At 41.7% G+C, this 21,919-nt stretch overlaps 1 long non-coding RNA gene across 1 annotated transcript in view; it reads right to left on the bottom strand.

The window, feature by feature from the left end:
* Positions 1 to 1,902: 1,902 nt before the first annotated feature.
* The window catches only part of LOC117405717 (uncharacterized), a 32,188-nt gene continuing 12,171 nt past the window's right edge, over positions 1,903 to 21,919 (bottom strand). Inside the window, exons 2-3 of the long non-coding RNA XR_009329465.1 lie at positions 3,594 to 3,779; positions 1,903 to 2,373 (exon numbers count right to left, since the gene is read on the bottom strand). This is a non-coding gene — a long non-coding RNA (uncharacterized LOC117405717). The remainder of the gene's footprint in view (positions 2,374 to 3,593; positions 3,780 to 21,919) is intronic.

Genomic DNA, 21,919 nt, shown 5'->3' with positions numbered 1-21,919 from the left:
AAGAGCATCATTTTACATTGGAACTTATTTAGGTAGGAAAGTCATCCATTTCCTTCATTATGTTGGTGCATCTGTTTTGCTACAAATAGATGCACTGAGATATTCAAACATAAAGGTTTTTTTTACATGTACTTGTTGTAGAGGTGGCTTTGATTATCCACTGGAACAAAGAGCGATGCATATGCATGCTTGCTAATGCAATTATTGTACCATGTGATCATGAATTCTGATCCTTGTATATTCATAACTGCAAGGTCTATCCCAACTGTCACTTGCCGAGCAAAAAGCTCCAGTGTGCACATTTATTTACAACTGCTATTTAGGATTACCTAAAAGTTATGTTACTTTGCTTTTTTTAGATTTTTCTTTGGCTTGAAGTAAAACTTTCTATGTGGGTATTCCAATAAAAGAGTTGATGATCTTCTTCTTATCCTTAACAGCCATGTCCTACAGTATTACAGGTTAGTATTAGAGTATTGTAAGTAATTTATTTGGTGTCCACCACTCCATGCACCATGGCTTGCTTCCAAACATTACTCCTCGTGCCATTTAGCCTTAACTAAGATGTGCTTTAGGAGTTGCTTGCTGCCTCATTGACATATTTTGAAAAATGCAGAATCTCCTTCCATGTCCATGCACTTATTGTAGATCGTGTTACAGAAACAAAAAACATACATCTAGCTTCAAACTGATCATGAATGTTATGCCAATACACATTCTGTAGTTGGAATAAAAATATCTAATTTACAATAGAACAAAAAGTGATGAGTCCACAATCCTTTCCATCCTTCTTGGCTCTTCCTGTAGCATTTTGAAATGACACATTGTTACCGGGATAAATGTTAGGGTTAGGGCAAAATTCAGTGGGCGGTAGCTGGGCAGCTTAATTAATGAATGCCTATTATCACTAACCTCCTATTTAAACCCCAATCTCACACTCCTTCTCTGTCTAGCGTTTTGCTTTCTCCTCCTCCCCTCCTCTCTTTCTCGTGCCTTTGCATCTGTCTCCTCTGTGGAGGTAAGTGCGGCGCCACTCCCCCGACCTCAGGTCAGCCACGCTACCTTGTCCTCACACTAGGGGGGGTTCTCACCGAGTGAGTCAGGAGGGACCCCCAGCCACACTATCCTTTTGCAGCTCATGTGCTTATCTAACTCACAATGTGAGGTGCTGTCCTTCCTTCGCTCCGGACGTGGCCTGCTTTACACTCTCTGTGCCCAAGTCCCAGACTAACCCATCTCTCTGCTGCAGTTTGCGGAATGCCTTCCCACACCCAGCTTTGGAGGCCTGTGCCTCACCTCATTTGAGGGCAGCACCAACCCAGTCAGGGAACCCTTTATTATCTCTTTTCAGTCCTAAGCTGCTGGGCTATTTCTTTTGGATTATCCAACAATGTTATTGTGTTAAGGCATTTGGAAGATCTTCAGATAGCAGGACGGATCAAGTGCAACAAGTCACAGGATGTCACCAAAGCTGCCCAAAGGATGAATTCAAAAGGACTCGGTCAAAATGTGGTTCACAATTCAGATGGACAGTTTAGTGTTCCTTCTGAAAAAAGAAACTGATTGAGTTTATAATGTTGATTTGGTATATATGACCTGTGACTGTGATTTTGCTTCAAGAGGCAGTGTGGAGTAGTGGTTAGGGCTCTGGACTCTTGACCGGAGGGTCGTGGGTTCAATCCCCAGTGGGGGACACTGCTGCTGTACCCTGGAGCAAGGTACTTTACCTAGATTGCTAGAAAAAACCTACAACCAACCTACCTAGAAAAACCCAACTGTATAAATGGATAATTGTATGTAAAAATAAAGTGAAATCTTGTAACAATTGTAAGTCGCCCTGGATAAGGGTGTCTGCTAAGAAATAAATAATAATAATGTATACACACCATGGTTGCAATTATCATATATTGTTTCATTTTAAGTGTGTTTTAAATCTCAACAGGTAATGTCTAAAGGTTTACAATTTCATAAAGGCAGTCCACAAAGAAATGAGACAGAGTTTAAGTAGATTATGGTCAAATAAATATGGATTATATGGATCAGTAGAAAAACAAATATAAAAATATACTGATTCAGTACAAAAGGAAATAAATGTTTGTGTACAATGAACAAATACAATAATAATAGTAAAGCCTTCAGGTGGAAAATTCAAAAGAAAATATATAAAACAAAGTGACATCTATAACTGTAGTGATGAAATGTGGTACATCAATTGTCCTTACTAACTTTGTTAGTACTTCTTCCAGATGATTAACATATCCAAGGAGTACATTGGTTGAAAGAGCCATTATTTTGGAACCCAGCCCATGAGTTACACAATCAAAGTTGTCCATACATGGGACAAGGGATTTGCAAGCTTCATCCAAATAGAGTCTAGGAAAAAATGAAAAGTGAACATATTTAATGACAACAATACTGGCCGAGTCATTTTAGACTGTCTACACTGCATTATGACCATGCGCTTTCATAGTAAACTAGTATTGTAGTGATTGGAAGGTATTGTACAGAACATTGAAAACACAGCGGCATGCATAATTAGGAAACTCATGCAAAACGGAAGAGAGAACTAAATACGTTTTTTTTGTTGTGATTTGAACCAAGGACAATCCAAACGCAATTCTGGTTGTTCAGGAAAAATTATAATTGACAGTTATGCTTCCAGACAGGAAATCTGAATAATGAGCCAGTTTTGTCTTGTGACAGCTCAGTTTTCACTTTCCGTAGTGGCACAGCTGGTAGTGATACTGTAGCAGATTCATGATGTTCTAGGTGTAAGTCCTATGTAAGACACATGTTCCTTTTTATATATATTTACATTGAAATGGGGAACACTTTAAGCAAAATTGGAAAACATGCGACAAAAGGAGACCAAAGAGCATAAACAAAAACAGCATGTGGAACATTGTTACAAAGGAAAATAAAATGGGTGTTACCATCAGACGGAGTCAGAATGCACACACACACACACACACCCTAGAGTTAAGAGTGAATTTCTCATAATGAGGGATGTAGGAACATCAAAAAACATAAAAAAAAAAAAAAAAAAAAAAAAAATCACACCCTCAGAGATTGCACTACCCAAGATTAGAGTTAGTTTACCTTAATTAATATCACCCTAAGGTGCCAAACAATGCCTCAGGGTGATAAGACACTGAATAATACTGTTACATTTAGGTAATATCACTCTGAAGCTGACTGCATTTATTTATATACAAAAAAGTAGCTGCATTTAAGGGCAGACATTCCATTCCAAGTAAGCACTTCTTAAATGGCCATCTGATTAAAATGTTTACTTATGCCTGTATACTGACTAAACTATGATGGGCTATACTGATGGTCTTAATTTCCTTGTGAATACAGTGCTGTCTACCAATTGTTGTAACTAACTCACATTATTATTTGGCAAAAAAATAAAGTTGAAAATGTATAGATTGATACTGAGGAAGGCACACAGTACAGGTAGCTTATACATGAATATAACTTAACTAATGTCACTGCTTAATTTTTTTTTTTTTTGTCACAGTAATGGATGTAAATTACTTTTTCTAGTATGTAACAACATGTTGCCATGTAACTGTAACATGTATATATACCTTCTGTTAACTTTGAACAGAATGAGGAAACGGATGTGCTGGGTGATGGCATTATTCCCTGACTCTAATTCTCCCTTCAATTCATTCTTCTTTGTTTTACTCCTTTGGAAATCTGAAACTAGACCATTTAAAATGTTTTCTGAGGCTGAACAACGTTGCTTTATATCCTTGAGTCCAACAGAGTATCTGTAAGTGAAGAAAAGTACATGAGGAGTTAGTCATGATAATTGTACATTGAGCAGTGCTGACAAATGTCTAGCTTAGATGCAACAAAGGTTAAAATCAACTCCTGCTCTTAGAGCTTGCCTGTTTTGTCTCACAAGCTCCCTCACCACAAAACTGAAACATAGATTGAGAGGAACGGTAGTTCCTCGTACAAGTTAGAAAAACTTGTTTGAAACTACCGAGAGTCTCTATACAGCTCAAAGAGTTTAGCTGTTTTTACCATGTTGCAGCGGCAAAACTAAATCACTTAGACTTACCATCTGTACCAGTATCAAAAGTCTGAAACTTTCTTACCTCAAATGTGAAAAAAAAACGTACATACAGTATCTCTTATACACAATGAGATATAAGTCATCAAACTAAGGTAAAATTGTTATTCCCTTTCAAGTCAAAGACGACCACCAACATTAAGTACGGGATATTCCCTGCCCTAGAGGTAGGTAATACTGAGCTCTCTATATCAGAGCTGCCGAAGGCCCCTTCCTGTGATGACGCACTCGGTCCCGCCTACCGAGGGTACAAAACCGTCACTCACCGGAAGATCTCCGTCTTTTTCCTTCTCAAGACGGTATGGTAAGACCTCTGTGTCTAGAACTGAGCGTGTTGATAGGAAGAGCCCTCGAGTCGATTCGGGTCGGTTGTAGTTCCTAGCATTCGTGCTGAAAGCTGGCTTGCCGCTTTCCTGGAATCAACTACTCTTGAAAAAGTCAAAGTCTTTCATCTTTCTGTCTTTCAGCGCCCCCCCCTTGGTGAGCTGCTCTCTTTTTACTGTCTGTCATATGTGAGCGGCTGTCTGTGCAGGGTACCGGGTGAGTTGTCTTTTCCTAAAGAGAATTTGTGACGGGTCGACTGTGTCTGACCAGCGGCCAGATTCTGTGTTGGCTGGACAGCAAGACAGCCCGCACACATATACACAGAAAAGAACAAACACTCGCAATTTAAAGTAGCTACAAAAACAAAGGTGATCAGCTTACCTTATTAGTAGTTGTTCACATCATATCACCCTGCTGTTTTTGGTTAGTGCTATATATATATATATATATATATATATATATATATATATATATATATATATATATACACTGTATATATATATATGTTTCCAAGTGTTTTAAACTATACAGAAAATAAGTTCCTTTCTTTTTACAAAACAAAACCAACTTGTTTCTTTAAAACCCACTGAAACCAAAACTAACATCAAATAAACACGAAGCCAGCTAAAAAGAAGATAACTTTGCTGAGAATCCTTTTATCTTGTTTTGTTTGGTTTGGTTTTCAGGTCCCGAGAATGGTTTGCTTCTGTTTTCCCTTTTGAATTTTCTCTCAATTCCTTCTATGCAGTGGTTGGCCTGCCATAAACACACCCTGTATTCCTTTTTTAAAGGCAGTGTTGCGCACAGGTTCTTAAAGGGGCAGGCATACTCTTTGGCCTGTTACAAGTTACACAAGTATCCTCCTCGGGGCCAGGCCTGGCCATATCCCCGCTGTCGAGTGACCCAGCCGCGCTCCCTTCCTCGTGGCTAGGTACTGCCGTATCCCCGTCCGAGCGGAGCCGCCGGCCAAACCTGACCGCTGCGGTGAGTCGGTTCATGTGCGTTCGGTGTGCTCTCTCTTTCCTTCCTTCTTATAAACTGTAATTTTTGCTTGACAAAAACTGACCAGGTGTGTGTGTTGACCACGCGGTCTGGGTACGCACTTTGCGTAGCGTCCTCTCTGGTGTTGCGGTACCGCGGCACACGCATAGCCTGATTCTCTTGACACAGGCTGTGTATTATCTGATGCCAGCGTAGGAGCATAACGCACACGGTACTTGGTTCCCAGTACGCAGTGTAAAGTGCAGTTACGCACAGTGTGCACGGTACGCAGTTCACGCAGTGTACGGTACCCATTGCGCAAGGCGTTTGGAACGCTTGAGGCAAGCAGTGCGGTGCACATTGCGCTCGTTGCATAAGTACTGCTCTACTAGCGCATAGCTCGTGGTGCTGCACGGTAATACCAGTACGCACTGAGCTCAGCTCAAGCGCTGCACGCAGTGTACATATTACACGGTGCAGGCGCAGTTGGTTGTACACTAGTGCCCATACTCTGCGTAGTACACGGTGCACTTGCGTCCACGGTACCCAACGCAGGGTAAGCGGTGTTAATAGCCTTAGCTGTAGCGCTAGCGAAATTTACACTGTGTTAGTACCTGTGGGTCAAACGCAGTGAAAGCAGTGCTTAGTGCTATGCACAAGCCAGACGTCCTGTCTCAGGACTCTCTGCCTAGCATCTCGAATGCAGTACACAGTGCGCTTGGGACGCATGGGTTATTGCGTAAGCACTGCTCATCCTGGCACATAGCTCACGGTGCTGCACAGTATCTGTGAAAACAGGATACTCGGTGCGCAACGGGGTTCAGCATACCTTGCTGTAACGCTAGTGAGAGGACACACTACGTTAACACTTACCAGTGTTCAACGTAGTGCGAGCAGTGCCTCAGTGCTAATGCACAAAGTCAGCACCATATCGGGGTCCTTCCCTGTACAGCCTGCGACGTATCATACCCACAGGACATATGGTGCTCGGTAGGCAGGTGCTTAGTACATCAGGGCGCATAGAGCCTCGGGTGCTCGATGCCTGTAGAAGGTGCTTAACTCCGCGGTAAGCTATGCGCTGCCCCGGTCGTGTGACTGCACGTAGTCCAGGCTAGACACCCCTGTCCAGTTACTATGCTGTGTTTACTCTTTTTTCTGCTTAACAGCCTACATCGCTTTGCGATTGCAGTCTGCTGAAAGCCTTACAGCGATCGCTGTTTTCTGATTTCCTCTGCTATTAAGTCGCCCTGGATAAGGGCATCTGCTAAGGAATAAAATAATAATAATAATGTTGCAGTTTAAAAGAAAAAGAGACACGTGTTCCTCCACCGGGTCCTGGCTCTGGAATTGACTCTGCTGGACTGCCTCAGCCCACCCTCTAGGTGCGCTTAAAATATTCAGTTCACCCGAGTTGCCGTGGTGTCTGCTTTATTACTCCCACAGCTTGCTGTTGTGTGCGTGTATATGTGTTTTTATTGCACTGCCTTGCGTTTTCCGAGTCTGGGTATCCACCCCGGTGTATGCTTTGCGCTACCCCAGGTTGTGTTGACTTCATGCCGATGCTTCGGTGCACCAGTACTGTATTCTACCTCACTCAGTGTCCTCGGTGCGTCTGCACCCTTGGTGCCTGAGTGCTTCAGTACACTGCTGAGCTGTACGCGGCGCTGGGCCTGGCCAGGCAGCAGGCTCAAGCCCTTGCTGTGGCCCTAGCTCAGCCAATAACGCCGGCCCTGGAGCTGACCCCGCCTGCACCGGTGGTTGCCCCGGATGTTACGCTCTGGAATCTGCCGTACTCGCCAGGCTGTCCGGCCGGGCGAATGGTTTATCACACTGGACTGAAAGAACGCGGATTCCACGTTGCTATTCGTCTAGTGCACAGGAAGTATCTCCGCTTCGCCTTACAGGGGAGCGTTCTGAGTTTTCTGTGCTGTAGTTCAACCTCTCCTTAGCCCCTGCACGTTTCAAAGTGCATGGATGCCATCCTAGCTCCCTTGCAGCTGCAAGTGATCAGGGTGATGAATTAGCTGAATGACTGGTTGGTCTGCCCAGTCGCAGGAAGGAGCAGTGGCCCACACAGTGCAAGCCTGCCTGTCGGACGACGGAGTGGCTGCCATTTGCAACTGTCTGGCCCTGTTCAACAAGGGTTCACAGTATAATTGGTGTTGTGTTAAAAACTATTGGGTCTGATGGCCTCGGCTTCAGACCCAATAGTTTTTAACACAAGTGCCCGATCCAAGTGTAGCTCAGTGCCTTAGGCTGCACCCCAAGCGCGACAGACACCGTCAGCTGACAGTGTCTCGACTAGGCTGGGAAGCCCTACTCTGGTGGAAGCAAGCCTCTCTTCTGAGCGAAGGCGCAAGCATAGGAGTGATACACAACTGTCAATTGGTGATGACAGATGCACCCAACTCTGGTTGGGGGGCTAGTCTGGGCAGGTGGAGGAGTTTGCTGACCCTAGTCGGATCGCTGGACATAATGTGTGGGAACTGAGAGCAGCCCATGAGTGGTCTAAAGCGTTTTTTGTACGCTTTCCCGCCTATACCGCTGCTCCCGGCTTTTCTAGGAAAAGTCAGGTTAGAGAAAGTGTCAGTTCTCCAGGTGGCCAGGAGAATGTGGTTTTCGACCCTGTGCCAGCTGTTGCATAGCCATCCCTGGGAGATTCCACTTCGTTGGATCTCCTCAGTCAGGCGGAAGGCTCTCTTTGGCACCCTGAGCCACGCAGGTTCCAGCTATGGGTCTGGCCCCTGTAAGGGACTGCTGGCTAGCCCTAGGGCTATCGGATGCAGTTGTGGGTACCATGCAGAGCGCTAGGGCGGACTCCACTAGGTTTTTTGTACACCTATGTGGAAGTATTTTCAAGCTTGGTGTCTGGCTAGAAACCATGACCCCATCACTTGCCCTAAGCCAGTCATATTGCAGTTCCTGCAGGAACTGCTTGGTGCTGGAAGGTCACCTTCCACCTTGCAGGTGTATTCAGCGGCTATCTCTGCTTGCCATGCCCCCGTAGATTCTATGTCTCCGGGTGCGCATTTTTGGCTACCCATTTCCTTAAAGGCGCACAGTGATTACGCCCTCCTAGGAGGACTGTTCTCCCAGAATGGAGCTCTAATATTGCACTATAGGCTCTCACGAAGGCCCGTTTGAGCCCTTAAACTCCATTGAGCTGAAGTATCTGTCTATGAAGACAGCCTTCCTCTTAGTTATCACCTCCGTAAAGCGGATCAGTGAGCTGCAGGTGCTGTCTGTACACAGCTCCTGCATGCGCGAGTGGGAGGATGGAAGCGGAGTGTTGCTGCGCACCAACCCCACTTTCCTCCCCTAAGGTGATTACAGCTTTCCACATTAAGCAGTCTGTTGAACTGGAGTCTTTTCATCCACCTCCGTTGCTTCATTAGAGGATGAGAGATTTAATTTTCTCTGCTCAGTGTGGGCATTGAGATGTTATGTGCTTAGGACAAGAGCACTGCGTCAATCTGACCAGCTCTTTGTCTGTCACGGAACACGGACCCTAGGACAGCCCCTCTAAGCAGCGTCTGTCACACTGGATTGCAGACACGGTGTCGACTGCATATGATGGTGCTGGGTTACCCCCACCTCGTAGAGTAGCTGCACATTCGACTAGAGGGTTGGCTACATCGTGGGCCCTTTTTAAGGGTGCTTTGATGTCTGAGATTTGTACTGCGGCTAACTGGGCTACGCCGCATACTTTCAACAGATTCTACCGCATTAATGCGGTAGATCCTGCTGTGCCATCTGTGGGCACAAGGGTCCTTGAGGGTGTAAGTTCACACCACTAACCTCTGGGTTAGACAGCGCTTGTGCGACCCTCATATGCTGCCGTTCCTTCTCCCTCGCGACGGCTCTGGTATACATTATCCCATACTTAATGTTGGTGGTCGTTTTCGACTTGAAAGGGAACGTTAGGTTACTTACCGTAACCCTGGTTCCCTGAAAGAGAAGACGATCACCAACCATGAGGTCGCTCCGGTCGCCCTCACGGGTTCGGTGGAAAAAGAGGGAGATCTTCCGGTGAGTGATGGTTTTGTACCCTCGGTAGACGGGACCGAGTGTGTCATCACAGGAAGGGGCCTTCGGAAGCTCTGATATAGAGAGCTCAGTATTACCTACCTCTAGGGCAGGGAATATCCCGTACTTAATGTTGGTGGTCTTCTTCTCTTTCAGGGAACCAGGGTTACGGTAAGTAACCTACTCCTTCTTCTTCCTCCTCTTCCGTCGACTTTTTAAGGGTGTGTAGCGAGTATTCAAACAGAAAAGCTAAATAACTGGACATCTACCAATCATGTGATTCCACATGTTGGTCAACATCAAAACATACCAGGGTGTGCAACCAGTTTGATATCCACACCATTTATATTAAACAAATTATTTATGTTTTAAAACAGCACATATCGCAGGGAAGAAAAAAAAAATAAAATAAAAAAAAAAAACACCACGGTTTGAACCTGCAACATGACGTTCTTGAAGAGCACACACGCCCACTGCGCCACTGTGAAGATGTTGAAATGTCTTCATTTTTTAAGCTTAAATCCAAGCCTGACCAGCTTCGATTTCCTGTGAAAATTTCTAGTTTCCTGTTTGTTAGGGTAGATACCATAGAATGGAATTGCACACAAGAGTGGCATATAGCTTCCTTGTCTAAATCTCTGATCTCTGATAAATTGTAGTTCCTCGTTTAATTAAAAATAAATAAAGGAATTATTTATTTGGTAGAAATAAATAAATGATTTAAATAAATACATTTAGAAATAAATATTTTTAAATAAATAAATGTAGAAATGAATACATGTTTATATTATAAATGTATAAATAAATAAATTAATAAATAGCAAGCGAGAAAACTACATGTTATATTAATTGATTTGGCTGATATGTTTATCCACAGCAATTGACATTTATATACCTATATAAAAAGTATATATTGCAAAGTTGCCTAAAATTAATAGCGCATCAATGAAAGTCACCGAGGTTGAAACATTTAATGGTAGCTACTGAGTCAACATTTACATTGTAACGTTTAAAACAGTCTTTTAAAATGTAACAAATAAGGGTCATTTAAATGTGTTGGCTGAAAAAAGTAACAAGCAGACAAAACTGATTAAAACTAAACAAGTATGAATGACAAATTCGGCAACATTGTCGAGTTTTGTAAACATTTAAAACTTGTATACAGTAATTAAACGGACTGTGTTGTATAGCGTTATGCTGACTTTGAAAAACAAAATGTTAAAAACAAGATTTCATGCAAGTGACAACACCATTTTTCTTTACACACACTAAATTATATATGATGCGCACGCAATCATGCTCACACACACACAGACAGACAGACACACACTCGGACACACACTTACACACACTCACGCACGCACACGCATGCGCACACACACAAAATTATCTGGCCCATAAGCAGAAAACTAGTTATTTGTTAACGGCCAGCGTGGGCAGCAGTGTGGAATAGTGGTTAGGGCCCTGGACTCTTAACCGGAGAGTTGTGGGTTCAATCCCAGGTGGGGACACTGCTGCTGTACTAAAATAAATAACAACAATAATAATCGTGCATCTTGTTGCAGTTTCAACACTTGTGGTTTGTCTCTGTTGTGTAAAAACCTGTCCATATGCAGAAACTGCTCGTGCTGCATCCACAGCGTTTGGTGGGATTGACAAAAAACAGTGTGCAATTTTTGCCATGTTTCGGAATCTGATTTCATACCTCAGCCAGAAATCACCAATATTTACATTTTTCATGGTAAGCAGTCAAATACGTGAAATCATGAATTTTCCATGGCCTTACACAACGAGACACTAGTGATCCGTCGCTTGCAGCATCTGTGGAGTAGCGGTTAGAGCACTTTGTTCTTGACTGGGTTCAATCACGTGGGGGACACATTGCTGCTTTATCTAGATTGGTCCAGTAAAAAACCTGACTGTATAAATGGGTAACTGTATGTCACAATTGTAAGTTGGCCTGGATAAGTGTGTCTGCTAAAATAATAATAATAATAATAATAATAATAATAATAATATGCGTGTTTGGTTGGTACTTGGATGGGAGACTGCCTGGCAATACCAGATACTTCAAACTTTTCTTTGAAGTTTTACTTGTATTATTTACAAATAGTAGATTAAACAGCAAAAATGAGCTGATTTACTTTTAATTTATTGAAATGGACCGCAAAGGGTATTAATCGCTATTGAAATAATTGCATAAGAGAAGTTATAAATATATTTATTTCACTCCTCCACCCGCTGTTTTAATTGCATTTGGATCATTCCAGACACCACCTGATAAGTGAGCACAACAAACTCAGCAAAGCATTGAACATTAATACATTTTAAAAACAAAACATCAGTCACAATTTCATGAGAATAAGCAGAGTGTGACATTAACAGAAGTGACATTAAATTTGACTGTATTATGGCTACGTCTGTCTTCTTTTCATACATTTACACTGTAAAACACGAGGCTGAAGTTGGCTTATTCGCCAGCTGCTGCTTCGCAATCTTTTAAGTGCATAAATGAATTTGTCTACGCTGAATAAGTAGCCTTGCATTTAACGGGTTAAATCACGTTGGGCCGCTGATTTCTCTGCAGGTACCCAGCGAGGGGCACCCCCTCTGCAAGCTACACCTGTATTTAGCCCGGCCCAACGTGGTTTACTGGGGCAGAACAGCGGGTACACTTGCTACATATGCCAATCGCTCAGCTTCTTATTCACTTTATGTATCTATGTTGAATAGGTAGTCTTGCATTTAACGGGTTAAATCAAGTTGGGCCGCCGATTTCTCTGCAGGTACCTGGCGAAGGGCACCCCCTCTGTAAGCTACACCTGTATTTAGGCTGGCCCAATGTGGTTTATTGGGGCAGAACAGCGGGCAAATATGCCATATATGCCAATCGCTCAGCTTCCTATTCGCTCTTTATGTATCTACATTGAATAAGTAGCCTTGCATTTAACTGGTTAAATCACGTTGGGCCACTGATTTCTCTGCCGGTACCTGACAAGGGGCAACCTCTCTGCAAGTCCCACTTGTAGTTACCCCGGCCCAACGTGGTTTACTGGGGAAGAACAGCGGGTACACTTGCTACATATGCCAATCGCTCAGCTTCCTATTCGCTCTTTATGTATCTACGTTGAATAAGTACAGAAATCGGCGTCACAAAGTGATTTAACCCTTTAAATGCAAGGCTTTTTCCAGCAATGAAGCTGTAAAATTGGCATATGCGGCATGTTTGCCCTCTGTTCTGCCCTAGTAAACCACATTGGGCCGGGCTAAATACAGGTGTAGCTTACAGATGGGGTGCCCCTCGCCAGGTACCTGCAGAGAAATCAGTGGCCCAACGTGATTTAACCCGTTAAATGCAAGGCTACTTATTCAACATAGATACATAAAGTGAATAAGAAGCTGAGCGATTGGCATATGTAGCAAGTGTACCCGCTGTTCCGCCCCAGTAATCCACGTTGGGCCGGGCTAAATACAGGTGTAGCTTGCAGAGGGGGTGCCCCTCGCTGGGTACCTGCAGAGAAATTGGAGGCCTAACATGATTTAATCCGTTAAATGCAAGGCTACTTATTCAACATAGATACATAAAGCGAATAAGAAGCTGAGCGACTGGTATATGTGGCATATTTACCTGCTGTTCTTCCCCAGTAAACCAAGTTGGGCTGGGCTAAATACAAGTGGGGCTTGCAGAGGGGGTGCCCCTTGCCAGGTACCTGCAGAGAAATCAGCGGCCCAACATGATTGAACCTGTTAAATGCAAGGCTACTTATTCAACGTAGATACATAAAGAGCGAATAGGAAGCTGAGCGATTGGCATATGTGGGAAGTGTACTCGCTGTTCTGCCCCAGTAAACCATGTTGGGCCAGGCTAAATACAGGTGTAGCTTGCAGAGCGAGTGCCTCTTGCTGGGTACCTGCAGAGAAATCGGCGACCCAACGTGATTTAACTTGTTAAATGCAAGGCTACTTACGCAACGTAGATATATTATTGAATTGTGGTTTGTCACACTTGTACTTTGCTTGAACAAAAGTATTTCTTGCTCTTATTGTATTACTTGTATTGTAACACTTGAAATGTATTTGCTTACGATTGTAAGTCGCCCTGGATAAGGGCGTCTGCTGAGAAATAAATAATAATAATAATAATAATAATAATAATAATAATATATAAACAGCGAATAAGATCCTGATCGATTGGAATATGTGGCATATTTACCCACTGTTCTTCCCCAGTAAACCACGTTGGGCCGGGTTAAATACAAGTGGGGCTTGTAGGAGGGTTGCCCCTTGTCAGGTACTGGCAGAGAAATCGGTGGCCCAAAGTGATTTAACCCGTTAAATTCAAGGCTACTTCTTCAACATAGACAAATACATTTATGCACTAAAGCCAGCGAATAAGAAGCTGAGCGAATGAGAAGCTGGCGAATAAGAAGCCAACTTCAGCCTCATCTCTAAAACCACAGACGTGTGAAACGTTTGTATGTAAATAAAATGTGTGATAGTAAAACAAAAAAAAAGTGCTCTATTCCTAAACAGCAGTGTTTATACCTCATTATACCTGGACTCTTGACCGGAGGGTTGTGGGTTCAATCCCGGGTGAGGGACACTGCTGTTGTACCCTTGAGCAAGGTATTTTACCTAGATTCAGTATAAACAATTGGTTAAATTGGTAATTGTATGTAAACATATTGTGATATAATTGTGACAATTGTAAGTTGACCTGGAAAAGGGTCTCTGCTAAAAAAATAAATAATAATAATTTAAATGCAATCTGCTGAACTATTTTGCATTTGACTTGGTATTTGTATATTCTGAAATATAAGAATTTGCATTTTAATTTCAAATCATGGGAAAGCTTCAAAAATATTTCAGTTTTAAACACTTTTCAATAATAATGCTCATAATAAAGTAGAGACTTTTCAATATTGCTGGTAAAGTTGATCAACCTGAAAGATGCAAACTAAAGGACACTTTTGAGAACTTCATGTTTATTAAACATAACAATCAAAACAAGTAAAAAGAATAATTGTGCAATGCACAAATATATAAATATATACATATATCTCATCAGTTTTTCACAAACCTGGTCCTGCGGGCCCACTGTGTCTGCTGTTTGTGTTCTAACCGAGTTCTCAATTATTAAATTGATCCCCCAATTGAACTAACAATTAGTGACGTAATGCAATGTTAGACATAACTTGAAATATCCAACTCTTTTGGCTGCTTTCACAAACCCTGATCAGCACTGATCTTGGACTACTTTAACCTGAGTTAACATTAGGTAGTCCTAGATTAGTGTTAATTGAGGACTGTGCAGCCAGCCATTTCTACAAATAATTCAAATGCTCTGATTAGACATTTTATTCATTCAATTGAGGGTTAAATTCGTAATTTAAAGCTCAGTTGGAACACAAATCAGCAAACACTAGGTCCTCAGGATCAAGATTGGGAAACAGTTTTATGTAACTTGCTTCCTATATTGGTACTTACCTGTTAATTATTATGAACTACGTGATTACTGTGTTTATGTTGTTATTATATAAACTGCTTTCCTTGTATGTCACCTTGGATAAAGGTCTCTGCCAAATTCATGGTAATAAATTAACCTTTGTTGTATGGGAAAGTATTTGAAGTCCATTTAGCATTTGTCACATATTTGCATTGGTATTTAGTTTGGTAGTAAATGTATCACATTTGCATTTGTATTAAGCAAATTCGCAAGAACATTGACATTGCCACTGGTCTCATCAATTTCCTACTACCTGGAAAACACAAGTATGCTCAAAACCATAACCATCAAATTTAACAATGGAGTCACCCATACCTTTCAACATTTATGCTCAAAGTTTGAAATCATGGATAGAGTCTACATTGTTCGAGAGCAGTTCCCAGTCATTGGTTCTCATGCATTCACCATTCACAAATGTCAGGGGATGACTCTAAAAACAGTTATGATGGATTGTGGTAACTCCATTTTCTCCTATGGACAAAGTTTCATTGCACTTTCCACAGTTACTTCCTTAAGCGGTATCCACCTTCTCAACTTTGACCCCACCTGCATCTATGCATGTCAAAATGCAGTTCAAGAGTACTATCGGCTCAGAGGGATTTATTGTCCGAAGTTGAAAAGCTTGAAGGAGACTAACACACACAAGGGACACTAGGTAAAAGATCATGCGCATTTCATTCAACGAGCCATCATTAATGTTCAGGAACAGCAAAAGCCTCAGTCTTCTAAGAGAACATTGCACTTACACATCCTTTCAGAGGCTTGAGCAACCCCAATTTCACCACATGCTATGCAAATGCAACATTGCAGTGCCTTCTTCACTTGCAACCTCTGAAGCATTCATTAAAACACAGTCAACAAGAGGCTATCTGGAACTTTGTTCACAAATAGGATCACTTGCTATCCACTGCGTCTCTAACTACTGTGTATATTTGTCACTTCTTAGGAGAACCTTTCAATAGAGGTGAGCAGCAACATGTTGCAAAGTTTCTCACCAAATTGTCTGAAATTTGTCCTGAAGTATCTTGCATGGTTTCAGTCACAATAAGTCATGACATTCTATGTACTACATGTAACTACTGTTCATCAAACCAAGAGGTGTTGTATATGTATCCTCTACATGTACCTGCTGGTACAGATTCCATGTGTTTGGAAGAACTAATTTATAGAAATGACAAATGGGCAATGATTCCTGGTAGCAAATGTAGGCAATGCAAAATTTCTCCAATCATAAAACGTGAACTTATTCAATCAGCAGGGAAACTGATTGCAGTCCAACTTATGCTTTGGGAAACCATACCAGATGGGACCGTTACAAAGTGACACAATGCTAAGTTTACTGCTGTGCTGAAGAGCACAATTACTGTCATACAAAGCATTTCAAGTGGTTTGAACTTGCAACATGACGTTCTTGAAGAGCACACGACCTTAGCCCGCTGCACCACTGTGCATTTCAAGTGGAGCGATAAGGTGGAGCGAAGCGATCAAAAAAAGGCGCCAAGTTAGAAGCAAGAATTGTGTGAATCTTGGGCCCCAGCACCTTTCCAATTGTGCCTATTTGCTTGATGCTTGACAAGATTGGCCTAATTGCTTCTCCTAACTTGGGCTTTTGTGTTTGATATCACCCCTTTAAACGGCTGATGCATTTTTCTAACTTGTTTTTTTACATTGACAATGTTTTTGTTATATATGTCTACAGGGGGAGAAATGGTTTAGATGGACTTAGTCCTACGTGCCCGACTGCCGAAGGTCAGTACATGGGCAGAGATTCAGGGGTCATTGGAGGTGAAGTGATGGTTAGGTGCAGGGGTTTGGATGACACACCCCAATAGCAAAGGAAGAAAAACAAGTATGGGTTAGTTTGTAGAAAAATGTCATACATTTTAAAAAACACAGTGCATACCTGGGTGTCACAAAGACGGCCGGAGTGGGTGGCGTCAGACCAGAAACAGGAACACAAACGACAGAGAGAGGTGGAGTTTGGTGGAGCTGAGCGAATGCTTTCTGCTCAGCATTTAATGAATAAACAGAGGACCCGGCACTTTAGGCCAAAATATAACAGATAAACAAAACAGACTATACAGACAAACGGACACGGACAGACACACAAACACGGTGAGTGAAACAACTATCAATTTACGTTCTTACTTTCTTTTACTATGTAGTTTCTCCTTCTCCACACTCGTTCTCCACTCACCGAACACCCAACCCCCAGTGAGTGAAAACATGCAGCTTTTATGCAGTTGTACCGAGACTCGATTGCTAGTCAATCATTCAATTGGAATCTCGGTACAACTGCACGTGAATTAATTAAAGTGCAATTCCCCGTGCTCACATATTATTACTTTTTACTTGCACGTCATGTGATGTGCCATCCCCGTGCCTAAATACAAATATACATTTTAAATACTCGTGCTGCACACACCCATTTATATCCCGTGCAGCCATCGCTATACACCAACATTTACACACAACACGTAACATATAACATACACAGGGGGCACTTTGCCACACTGGGTTACAGTTCAACATTAACATTGTTAGTCAAGTCACACAGATAAAGACAAACCACTACCAGTCATGTATACAGTAATAATGTAACATACTGTCGTTTCTGTCTGAAATGTGATGATAAGAGGGACGCCACCAAATAACTGCTAACTTCCAGCTGGTCACTAACAAATGCTGTTAGTTAAAAAATAAGAAAAGAACACATGTTTATATTGTGAAAGATGCCCTCCCGAGGGCGCCGTATTTCTGGCAGAAACTGGACGGAGTCATGTAATTACACCGGTGAGTAACTTTATTAATATACAAAACAAGCTTTGTTTCCCACCACCCAATGAACATGCCCTGTACGGGCCTCTAACTGTCTCACTTTGTTTCCCTGTCTAGGCCTACCCCAGGAAGATACTTTGTTATGCTGGAACAGTCTTAGTATGGTTTCCTGTCTGCTGTCCCTTGGTGAAGCAGTGCTCCTCCTAATGGAGTACCTGGTACAGGTAAGTGAGATCATGTGCAACGGCTCCCTCTGCTGGCGCACGGTATGCCCACAGGTAAGTATGCTGGAACTGGCTCCCTCTACTGGAGCACGGCGAGCACACAGGTAAGTATACTGGAACTGGCTCCCTCTGCTGAAGCACGGAAACAGTACAATAGCTGCTGCTATCGTAGAACAGTCAGTAACAAAGGCAAGGTAACTGGGAGCGTGGAAACAATACGATAGCTCCTGCTATCGTGGTGAAACTGTATCCCAGGTAAGTAAACTGGAGTGCGTTGAAACAGTACGATAGCTCCTGCTATCGAGGTGAACTGTATTCCAGGTAAGTAACTGGGGTGCGTTGAAATAATACGATAGCTCCTGATATCGTGGTGCAGTGGTAACAACAGTAATAAAACTAATGTGTGTTTAAACAATAAACAAAGATCCAAAAACTTTGTCCCATTGTCTGTGTATTTTGTTTGTCCAGTTCCACACAGTACACAAACCCAAATAACGTTTATAAATTCTGTCCGGTTGGCTGAGTGTTTTGTTTGCCAAATTCCACACAGTACACTTTAACAAAAATCAAACGTGTCCCGTCTCTAAACTGTATCACTGTATCACAAATAGATAAACCAGCATGTTTTCACAATATTAAACAGTACTACTGCAGTGCACCGAAAACAGCAAATAAATTAAACTGGTTCTTAACATAAGAGACTTACTTTTTATAATGAGCGAATTAGCAAGAAAACTTCCAACAACAAAAACCTTTCACGCTGGGATTTTCAGAAGGCTGTAGATCTCTCTGGTGGTGTATACTTTTCTTAGCAGACGCCACACAGTTATACCCCACTGCTACCCACCACGAGTGATCTGCTGGCTTCCTTATATGTCAGCAGACTCCTCCCTTAATTCATTAACCCCGGGGCTTCTGGGGAACGTAGTCTTTGAAGCCAGACAGCCATTTCTTAAAGGGCCTACCCCATCACTAATTAATTTATATATATATATATATTATATATATATATATATATATATATATACATACATATATACACACACATACACACACACATATATATATATATATATATATATATATATATATATATATATATATATATATATATATATATATATATATATATATATATATATATATATATATATATATATATATAAATAGGTTCACGAATAAAGCACTACATAAAGCACAAGTTAACCGAGGTTAACATGCTTGTTAAATCATTTTAGTGAATAAGGCCAATAAGGACAGCAGTGGGGAGTAGTGGTAAGGGCTCTGGACTCTTGACTGGAGGGTCGTGGGTTCAATCCCAGTTGGGAGACACTGCTGCTGTACCCTTGAGCAAGATACTTTACCTAGATTGCGCCATAAAAAATAAAAAAAAACACACTGTATAAATGGGTAATTGTATGTAAAAATAATGTGATATCATGTAACAATTGTAAGTCGCCCTGGATGAGGACGTCTGCCAAGAAATAAATAATAATAATAATAATAATAATAATAATAATAATAATAATAATAATAATAATAATCTGCTCATTAAGATGTATATAGCCATTAACATTTTGAACATTTACAAAAAACACAGAAAAACTACAGAAGCTTTTCAGAGAGCAAAGTGGTATAAAGGACTAATTGGTGGTATCTCACATACATTCTTGCCCCTCACTGTTGTTGGGTCTTCCTTGCGGCACTGCAAAACGAATTCCCTGTTTTGGTTTTGTAAATTAGTAAAATTTAAAGAAGGCATGAGGTGGTATTCGCATATGATAAGGTGCAGAATTATAGCAACTATGACAGTCATAGTCGAACAGACCCTGTTCATGAGAAATCCAAACATTTCTGAAATATTGTTTAACACTAATGACAGGGAAATATGCTGTACAGCCTTTTCTAAGCTCCACAAATGGTCTTCACCTTCCTAGCATGCACACAATGTAAAGCCCTTTTAAAAAAAAAAATAATAACTAAAATATAATATTATTTTGTGTATAAATTAGATGCAGGTTATTAGCAATCTTGATAAAGAAAACTTTCGGTTATTACAACACTTTCCAAGGAACCAATTCCGTCCCATAGACTAATATCAATAGAATTCGGATATTGGCTACTGCACGCTGCTTATTGACAACTTTATTACTAGTTTCAGGGCTTGTGACAGGCTTGCCCTGGTCCCTGCGCGCATGGGTGCAGCTGACAGACACGCAGCAGGATACGCGTGGCTAAGCGACCAGTCACTGACTTCACAGCTGCGCATTTCTGGCAGCTTCCAAGCGTGACCTGTCTCTCGCCGATAAAGTTTGGGTTCTGGAGACACTACGAGAACCCGGTGCTAGGCAAATGCGAGAAGCAAAACGCTTTGGTGTCTCAAACCTGAAGAGTCTTCAGTACAAGAGCAGTTCAAATACAGACGTGCTCAAATTTGTTGGTACCCTTACAGCTCATTGAAATAATGCTTCATTCCTCCTGAAAAGTGATGAAATTAAAAGCTATTTTATCATGTATACTTGCATGCCTTTGGTATGTCATAGAATAAAGCAAAGAAGCTGTGAAAAGAGATGAATTATTGCTTATTCTACAAAGATATTCTAAAATGGCCTGGATACATTTGTTGGTACCCCTTAGAAAAGATAATAAAGAACTGGATTATAGTGATATTTCAAACTAATTAGTTTCTTTAATTAGTATCACACATGTCTCCAATCTTGTAATCAGTCATTCAGCCTATTTAAATGGAGAAAAGTAGTCACTGTGCTGTTTGGTATCATTGTGTGCACCACATTGAACATGGACCAGAAAAAGCAAAGGAGAGAGTTGTCTGAGGAGATCAGAAAGAAAATAATAGACAAGCATGGTAAAGGTAAAGGCTACAAGACCATCTCCAAGCATCTTGATGTTCCTGTGACAACAGTTGCAAATATTATTAAGAAGTTTAAGGTCCATGGAACTGTAGCCAACCTCCCAGGGCACGGCCGCAAGAGGAAAATCGACCCCAGATTGAACAGAAGGATAGTGTGAATGGTAGAAAAAGAACCAAGGATAACTGCCAAAGAGATACAAGCTGAACTCCAAGGTGAAGGTACGTCAGTTTCTGATCACACCATCCGTCGCTTTTTGAGCGAAAGTGGGCTCCATGGAAGAAGACCCAGGAGGACTCCACTTTTGAAAGAAAAACATAAAAAAGCCAGACTGGAATTTGCTAAAATGCATATTGACAAGCCACAATCCTTCTGGGAGAATGTCCTTTGGATAGATGAGTCAAAACTGGAGCTTTTTGGCAAGTCACATCAGCTCTATGTTCACAGATGAAAAAATGAAGCTTTCAAAGAAAAGAACACCATACCTACAGTGAAACATGGAGGAGGCTCGGTTATGTTTTGGGGCTGCTTTGCTGCGCCTGGCACAGGGTGCCTTGAATCTGTGCAGGGCACAATGAAATCTCAAGACTATCAAGGCATTCTGGAGCGAAACGTACTGCCCAGTGTCATAAAGCTCTGTCTCAGTTGCAGGTCATGGGTCCTCCAACAGGATAATGACCCAAAACACACAGCTAAAAGCACCCAAGAATGGATAAGAACAAAACATTGGACTATTCTGAAGTGGCCTTCTATGAGTCCTGATCTGAATCCTATCGAACATCTATGGAAAGAGCTGAAACTTGCAGTCTGGAGAAGGCACCCATCAAACCCATGACAGCTGGAGCAGTTTGCTCAGGAAGAGTGGGCCAAACTACCTGTTAACAGGTGCAGAAGTCTCATTGAGAGCTACAGAAAACGTTTGATTGCAGTGATTGCCTCTAAAGGTTGTGCAACAAAATATTAGGTTAGCGGTCCCATCATTTTTGTCCATGCCATTTTCATTTATTTTATTGTTTACAATATTATGTTGAATAAAAAATCAAAAGCAAAGTCTGATTTCTATTAAATATGGAATAAACAATGGTGGATGCCAATTACTTTTGTCAGTTCCAAGTTATTTCAG

The sequence above is a fragment of the Acipenser ruthenus genome, chromosome 9 (genome assembly GCF_902713425.1).
Source record: "Acipenser ruthenus chromosome 9, fAciRut3.2 maternal haplotype, whole genome shotgun sequence".
NCBI classification, from domain to species: domain Eukaryota; kingdom Metazoa; phylum Chordata; class Actinopteri; order Acipenseriformes; family Acipenseridae; genus Acipenser; species Acipenser ruthenus.
The sequence above is the reverse complement of the archived record's forward strand: the minus strand, read 5'-3'. Positions and strand labels throughout refer to the sequence as shown.